This window comes from Prosopis cineraria, unplaced genomic scaffold (genome assembly GCF_029017545.1).
Source record: "Prosopis cineraria cultivar Desert tree isolate PC_DT_omini unplaced genomic scaffold, ASM2901754v1 PC7, whole genome shotgun sequence".
In the NCBI taxonomy this organism is placed as follows: Eukaryota; Viridiplantae; Streptophyta; class Magnoliopsida; order Fabales; family Fabaceae; genus Prosopis; species Prosopis cineraria.
Window position 1 is genome coordinate 13511294 of NW_026555338.1, and position 9020 is coordinate 13520313.

General features: G+C 33.1%; 1 non-coding gene across 1 annotated transcript; it reads left to right on the plus strand.

Annotated features, from left to right (window-relative positions):
* Positions 1 to 7523: 7523 nt before the first annotated feature.
* LOC129316973 (5.8S ribosomal RNA) lies at positions 7524 to 7679 on the plus strand. Its single transcript, XR_008594882.1, has one exon. It is a non-coding gene; the product is annotated as a 5.8S ribosomal RNA (ribosomal RNA).
* The last annotated feature ends 1341 nt before the right edge of the window (positions 7680 to 9020 follow it).

The following is a 9020-nucleotide window of genomic DNA, read 5'->3' on the forward strand; positions in this document are numbered from 1 at the left end:
GGGAGAATGACAATTAAGGACCTGCTAAGAACATTAATCTCAATTATGGACCGTGAAATTTTAAAATTCCAGTTAAGGACTATGGTCCTTAATTGTGATAAAAAAATGTAATTTGTGAGGAGGGATTAGCTAACGTGACTTGGAAATTCACTAACCCAACTTGAAAAAATACTAACGTATATTGTGAAAACATGAAACCCCACTTGGAAATGAAAAGTTTAATAAAAAGCATCACTTGAGAATTCACTAACTAGACTTGAAAAAATTTATAATGTGTATTGTGAAAAAATGAAACCCTACTTGAGAATCATTAATAAAAAGTGACTTAACCAAATTGGTATTTTTTATTAAACAATCGATTCTTAATTAGAGTTTCATGTTTTCACAATATACGTTTGAAATTTTTCTAAGTCGAGTTAATGAATTCTCAAGTGGCGCTTTTTGTTAAACAATTGATTTCCGAGTGGAGTTTCATATTTTCACAATATACGTTACACATTTTCTCAAGTTAGATTAGTGAATTTCCAAGTGGCAATAATGAATTCCACCTCACAAACTACAATTTTTTTTATCACAGTTAAGGACCAACTGTGATTTCAAAATTTTACGATCCGTAATTGAGATTAATGTTATTAGCAAATCCTTAATTGTCATTCCCCCTATATTATATATATGCACATACATAATATACTTGTAATGTTCTAAAATGGAAATTATGAAACTGGTTGTAATAACCGAAAAACTTTAGTCAAATAAAATCTATACTTAGCTAATTTGACTGTGTTTTTATTTTTTTCTTAGAACAAACATATCAAGAGAGAGTGGTGGTCTAGTGGGTTATACAAGCTAGAGATTCAATAAGCCATGGGTTTGAACCTTCACAAGGCTTAGAGTAGATTTTTTTTTCAATTTAAATTTTTTCCTGACTTCATATAATTACCATAATGCCCCTCAACCAAAAAAAAACAAAGACGGAGACCACAAAATGCATGTTGCTTCTTCCCTTTCCATTTTTTCTGTCTTTCTTCTACTTTCTATCTATGGAACGCTCCAGAAGTCACAAAGAGACAGGGAGCTCTTTGGTTTTCCTTCCTTCTCTGTCTTCTTCCTCCTCTAGTGTGATTGTCACCAGCGGCTGTGACTTCCTTCCTTCCTTGTGTTGGCTCACGTCTGGACTATGTTGGAGTAAGATGGATTTTATGTCCAGTTAAACCTTCAGCCAGTAACTCTGTCTGCCACGGATGACTAACGAAACGCCAGAAATTTCTCTTCCAATAGAGTTTTGACTGGTTTGCATTAGATTTTTCCTTCTGCTATTCAGTTGTAGATTCTGCTTTTCCTCTTCCCTGTGCGTGCTCGTTAGCTACCCGAGGTGAGGAGTTCAGACCCTTCTGTTGTTGGTTCTGCTATGCGTGTGAACGTATGAAATAATAATCTTGAAGTTGCAAAATGTGTCTTGTGTTTTGCTACTGCTATCGTGACTGTGTGAGAAGGAGAGAAATTAAATTGAAGCTGAATTTATGGTTTAGTGTTGTCATGTGAAATGTGGAAGAGGATGATTTAATTTTCTTAAGTCAAGATTAATTTATTCAATCAAAAAGAAACTTAGGAAGCTGATTCGTTTATTTATCTATATATTAGAGAATTTTGGGAGATAGAATCAAAGAGGAATAAGTTGGCTTGAGCTTGCAAAAATTAGGGCATGTAAAGTGTTTGACATTATACTTATTAGAAAAAGTTTTATTTGATTTTGTACATTTCCTTTTAGATTTTATTGATTCTTATGAATGGCATGCCCAAATTGAGTACTATTGCTATGTGAACCTAATTTGAAGATTCAAAAGGAAACTTGAGTATGAAATTTGTATCAAGCTATTTGAGTTCTTGTGGAAAGTATTTGAAAGTTGCAAAGGAGATTTAACTATAAAATTAAAAATATGTAATCACTTGAATTCTTGAATATGGATGACTTGTTGATGAATTATTTGAATGCTGGAGTTTTATGAGTGGAATGGAAATGATATATATATATATATATCTATATTTGGTGCTTTGACCAAGGGCTAACGATGAATTTTAAGAGTTAACCTTGATATTTAAAGTTTCAAATATATTATAGTTTAATATTAGTAGTGATAAGGTTGAAAAGGAACTATTATAGTGGTTGAATATTTAGTAAAAATTTTTAATATGATTTATAGGTATTTGAAAAATAAGGAATTTGATTGAAGTTGAGAGGTGAAATTTGAATTATGAGAAATTTAGATAAGTGGATAACATCCCAATCAATTTATATATTAGTAAATTTTCTTTACCAAAATATTGGTTTTAACAATTTATAGATATTTATATATTTCTCTTGCTTTAACTACTTTTGTTAATTAAATTGCTTTTCTTCTTGGAGTCATGACTTATATTTGTTTAGATTGATGAAAATGCTTTTACAAATTCTAGTAGCCCTTTATTTAATAAAGCCAATTATAAAAATTGGTGAACAATTTATGAGATATTAGTTATAAATTTTTATATTTAGATAAATTGATGTTTTTATACATTTCATGCGAGTTTGATATTTGGAATAGAAATTATATTTTGAAAAGTGATGATTTTCTCGCATGTTTGAAAGTGAATTTAAAAAAGGACTTTAAATAGAACATTAGTTGCTAACAGTAGTCCCATTAGCCCTTAGCATGCCATGGTCTATAACTAGCTAGTTTGATTTTTGTGAGCTCTGTTCTCACATTTGTTATTCGTGGATCTCGTAGCTGCGTCTGTTTCGTGGCTTTGACCACATTTGGTTAGTTACCCTTGTAGACTATTTGCTCACATCTGTTTTGTGGCTTCAACCATGTTTGGTCAATTACCCTTATGGACTGTGTATTCACATCTGTTTTATGGTTTCAGCCGTGTCTGGTTAATTATCCCATGGACTGTGTGTCCATGTCTGTTATCTATTATGTAAAGTCATCACAAACAAACTAATTTTATTGGATTTGTGAAAAATAAATTTCATTGTTTTTAATTTGGTAAATGTTTCTATTCTTATTTAATTATTTATTTTATTTATTTTACTTGATTTCTTAAAGTCATGTGACAAATTGTTTATTTATTTAAAAATTTAGTGGTTTAACATTTGTGAAGTTGTCAAGATATTTAAATTCTTGAGTTAGGTGACTCTTTTTAATTTGTTTACAATTATTTGAAAATATTTATCTATCTCATGACTTGTCATTGGAACGTTATTGACTGAAAATTATTTTGATATTAGATAGTGTAGCTGACGTTGAACTACCTACTAAACATTGAGAAGTTTGTTATTAACTAGAAGTAGAGGAGCTAAGAATTAAACTTTCTTTTGATGTAAAGTTTTAATTATGAAATTTTATTTTGGTAAACTTATTTTTAGGTGCTCCACATAGTTTATAGCTAGATTCTTATTTTGATACATATTTTGTCTGCTGACTGGAAGGAGTTGAGCTCCTAATTAAAATGATCTTTTTTGTAAAACATTGTATTGTAGAGTTTTTGAGAGATTCTATTTATAGGGAATGTTCTACCAAAATTTCTACAAAAATTTAAAACTTTTATTAATACGAAAATGGTCATGTATGTTATAAATTAATATAAATATAATTATGTTTTAATAATTAAAAGATCTCTTGATTTAAGGCTTAAGGGATGTGTGATATGGTTTATATCTCGTACCAGTCACCCTTTATTTTTGAGGCGTGACACTGGTCATTTTCTAAGAAATCGTGCTCAACTGGGCTCGCCCATTTTTCATTTCTAGAGAAGATATTGTATGTTTTACCTACTACTATGATGATATTAATTGCAACATTATGAATTAGGGAAAAAACTAGAAAATTATTGTGATTTTATGTGATTTGAACCAAATAACAACCTTTTATTGATATGCAATATTAGGTTAAACACATCTTATATATAAAGATTGAGAGAGTACACATGTAGTTCCACAAGTAATAAAATACTCCCATTTTTCCAATTTATAAAACAACATTGGAGGTATTGTCTCAAATATAAGATAAAAAAATTTCATTAATAATACCTTTCTAATAATATTTTTTCTTATATTTTCTCTCTAATGTTTTTTTCACAAATAAAATATTAAGTGGAGGATTTTTTTTGAAAAATTTTATATTTTTACTTTGAAAAAATAAAATTGAAAACTATATTTAATATTATAACATTACAAGTATACTATATATGTTTGGGTATATAATAACAATAAATTAAAATATAGATATAAGTATAAAATAACAATTCATATATTCTTGATACAAAAATAAAATAAAATTATTTAATGCTTTACATATAAAAAAGCAAAGTTCACGTGAAGCTGGTTTACACATATGCTTTGGTAATAAAACTTGTCTCAACATCTTTATTTAAAAAAAAAAACTGACTCGATGTCTTTCACTCCATGCTTTGTCACATGATGTGAAGTTTGCTTCAGCTTCACATGTAAAGCCCAAGGACAAGTAGGGTTCACGTTATGAGAATTTACTTTAACCCAATATTTTTATAACTGAACTATATATTAAATCGAAAAGGTTAGCGGTTCACAGTTTGCATAGTTCAATTGAGTTAGATTAATAGTTAAACCAGTGACGTAATAATTAAATTTAAAAAATTATATGTATATATAATAATCTAAATATAAGAAATAAAGATGAAATTGCTACTTAACTTTAAAAAATCAAATATTTTAAATTTATCATGACTTAACAAGCCACATGATATAATTTAATATCAAATGATTAAAAAATTTGGTCATTTTCTAAAAAAATTTGATAAAAAATAAAAAAGTTTTCTTGAATAGTTTAGTTCTTGAAAACCGGATCCAATTCTTGGCTTGATTCCAATTCCCAATCCTATTGCCGGTCTAAAATGGCCTAACTTGGCTCAACCCTCAAAACGATTTTCACATATTGATTGAACTGGAATCCAAATCAGTCTGACCATCTGATTCAGTTTGGGTTTTAAATCATTGCTTTGAACACACTCTTAAAACAGGAGAGACACCTCTGGCCCTCTCCCATCTCAATTTCCATCCAAAGTCAAAGCCATGCATGGTGTAGTGGAATTTTGTTCCAGTAACTAGGTTGAGGCTTAAATCTTATTGTTGTAAAGTATCATGGGATTTATTATTTATCAATAGTGATTTGTATAGTAAACCTCCATCAAGGTTTTTTTTCTTACTTTTTCATGGTTAGGTTTTTTTTATTTTTTATTTTTATATAATTAAAACAAGTTGAAAGAATGTGAGGATTATGATTAAAAATATAGATGTAAGACTCATAATAAAAATAGATAGTTAATGTGAGATCATGATAAAAAGATAGATTTGGACATTTCTTAACCAAGATAAATTATACTACTTCTGCTAAAAAAAGATATTTTTAATTGAATTATATCTTAATAGGTTAATTATTATTTTTAACTAACATTAAATAGCTTCTTAAAATAGTTATGAATATGTTTTTTGAGATTCTAATTATTTTAAAAAGTTTAAACAAATATTATAAAGACTCACAAAATATATTTTTATCAAAAAATTAAATATTTTTTATAAAATAATCTAAAATAAACAGTCCTAAATTATTTTTTAATTGATTATTCTTAGTCTTTCTCTTTATATTTTCTATTTATTAAATTTCTATATTTTAAAATGAGTTCATTACAATTTTCTCCCCTTTTTTAACATTCCATTATGATTCTTTTAAACTAAATAATGTTTTAATATCCTTGTGCATCGCATGAAGTGTAAAATCTAGTAATTATTTAAATGTCATATTTAGCCACCTTATTATTTAATTATTTACTATTAATATTAATATTAATATTAGTAGTATATTAAAAAAACTGTGATTATCTCACTTCAGATTTAATTTATTTATCATTTATAATCTCCCACTTCAATTTTAGTAATGAAAGATGTTGATATTGATATGTTGAATCATACCCGCAGGCACTATAGCATGGGTTAATCTGAAGTTTTTTTTATTGACAAACGTTTGTAATTTAGTAATGAAAGATTTTGGTAGAGATTAAATTGATATCATAAAGGCAGTGATAACTGACTACAACATGGGGTAATCAAAAGTGCATATTAAAAAATATTTATAATTTTTGTCACCGTGTGATGCACGGGAATGTTAATCTGCTTTGTTCAAGAAAAATGGCAAAGAAAAGAGAGGATGTTAAATTTTTAATTAATTCTTAAAATAATACAATGAAGAATAACTATATAATTTAATTTTATAGTGATTTCGATTAACTTTTCTATTTTTCCATGACATAGAAAGTTTTCTCAAAAAGTTTTCTCAGTTTTTAGAGGATAGAAATAAACAAAAACCTGTTTTGAAGAATATAAACAACTTTTTTTACTTTAGAATTTGTTATCAAGTACGCTAAAATATATACAATAATTTATTATTACACCTATGAAAATTAAAATTTTAAGACATGTTTTGTTTTACAGTTTCTTTCTTTCTTCAGCACAATATAAACAATTTATTTTGTTTTAAAATTTGTTATTCATTATCATGACATAAAAAAATAGGGAAAATGATAATAAAATCCCTTTGAAATATATAAATCATAATTTGGTTTCTCAAAATGCCATAATTTTCCTGAAGTCCCTAGGGATTTTTTTGTCATTAGAATTTATATAAATTATCAAATTGTCCTTGTTGAAAATAAATGATTTACAAGTTTTGTTTAAATATTCACAATTTTCCTTCTTATATTCGCAATAATGTAACAATAAATCACAATTTCATATGTTAAATTCTTTATTTGCTATTGTTTAACAAGTTTAGATAACCATTACTTTCTCGATCTTTGAGTGGACTGATTGTAGTAATGAAAAACCCTTTCCATTGTAGTATGGCCATATATTTTCTTAGTCTTACTCATTGAGAGGCCTAGTAATATCTCTCACTTAATGTGAGGGATAAATTCCATCTTGACTACTCATATTCATCTACATGAATATCATTAAACTCAATCATAGCCTTTATGATCACCTGGTCAAAGGTGACTTTTGACTAGGTCAAAGTTCAATGGTCATCATGTAGGAATCCATGATGATCTCAAGTCAAAGGGTTTAGTGATACATATGAGATAAGTTTATGACTTATACCATGAAACTTTCTCATAATAGGTCAATCCAATACCTTATACTCTTTTAAGTACCTATGACTTTGATTTGGAGAAGTCGTAACAAGGTTTCCATAGGTGAACCTGTGGAAGGATCATTGTCGATGCCCCATGAAAGATTAACCCGAGAATCGGTCAGAAAGCCCCCACGTGGGGTGAGCCTCCCCACACAAGCCAGGGATGCGGCCCCGCTTTGTGCAGGCTCGAGCCCCTGGCACAACAACCAACCTCAAAGCCCGAGGCGCCAAGGAAATGCAAAGAAGCAGTGCGGCACTAGCGGCCCTGAAGCGGAGCCCTTGAAGCCAGCGCCGCGCCTTTTACCGCTTGCATCTAAAAATGACTCTCAGCAACGGATATCTCGGCTCTCGCATTGAAGAAGAACGTAGCAAAATGCGATACTTGGTGTGAATTGCAGAATCCCGTGAACTACCGAGTCTTTGAACGCAAGTTGTGCCCGAAGCCTTTAGGTCGAGGGCACGTCTACCTGGGCGTCACACAACGTCGCCATCGCTCGAAACCACGCAAGGCGGAAGGTGGCCTCCCGAGAGCCCCGGCTCCCGATAGGCTGAAAGTCGCCCCTCAGCGACGGCCGCTACAGTCGAAGGTGGATGAGATGCCAATCGAGCCCACATGTGCACGCGCCATCCCCTGAGTCGGGCTGCCAGATCGATGTCCCTGAATGTGACCCCAGGTTAGGCAGGGCTACCCGCTGAGTTTAAGCATATCAATAAGCGGAGGAAAAGAAACTAACAAGGATTCCCTTAGTAACAGCAAGCAAAAATTCTGTGGGTGTCTAAAAATTATGAAACTTGGCAGAGTTCATTCTCATATCATACCTAAGAAGCCTACAAAAAATCACGTGAATCGGAGGTCTCTAGGTCCCTCAAAAGGGGCATTGTTACTTGAGCAAAAAGTATGTCTGTTCGTGCCAGAGTGGAAAAAGCCCATATTGCTCCTTAGGGGGGGCACCCAGCCCCAGGGGATCCCACCCTACTTTTTTATAGACCCTCAAGAACCACACGTGTGCGCTCAGCGCTCAACACTTAAGCACTTTAGCGCGTTGCGTGATGTGCATTTAAATATATAATGAAGGTCCAGGCAAGCTTGGGCAAAACCCTTGGCAAGCGTGTGGCAAATGTTGGCATGGTCCGGGCAAGCATTTGGCATAGTCGGGTGAGCATGTGGCATGATCCGAGCAAGAGTTGGAAGGTCCGGGAAAGCTCGGGCTCAGCCCCGGGCAAGCGTTGTCAAGGTCCGGGCAAAGCTCGTGGCCAGTGTTGGTGAGGTACGGGCATGGGGTGGAAGGTCTGGGGAAGCTCAGGCTCAGCCCTTGGCAAGGGTGGAAGGTTCGGGGATCTCGGGCAAAGCCCCGAGCAATCATTGGCAAGGTCCGGGCAAAGCCTATGGCTTGTGTTGGGAAGGTCGTCGCAACTGTTGGCAAGCCTCGGGTAAAGCCCGCGGCCAGTGTTGGCATGGTTCGATCGAGCGTATGGCAAAGGTCTGGGAAAGAGTTGGAAGGTCTAGGGAAGCTCGAGCTCAGCCCCAGGAAGCATTGGCAAGGTCCGAGCAAAGCTCGTGGCCTATGTTGGGAAGGTTGTCGTAACTGTTAGCAAGCCCCGGGCAACGCCTGCGACTAGTGTTGGCATGGTCCGGGCAAGTCCAGGCATGTTCAGGCGAGTGTGTGGCAAGGTCCAAGCAAGAGTTGTAAGGTTCGGGAAAGCTCGGGCTCAACCCCGGGCAAGCGTTGGCAAGGTCCGGGCAAAGCCCGTGGCCAGTGTTGGCATGGTACGGGCATAGGGTGGAAGGTCCGAGAAAGCTCGGGAATAACACCAGGC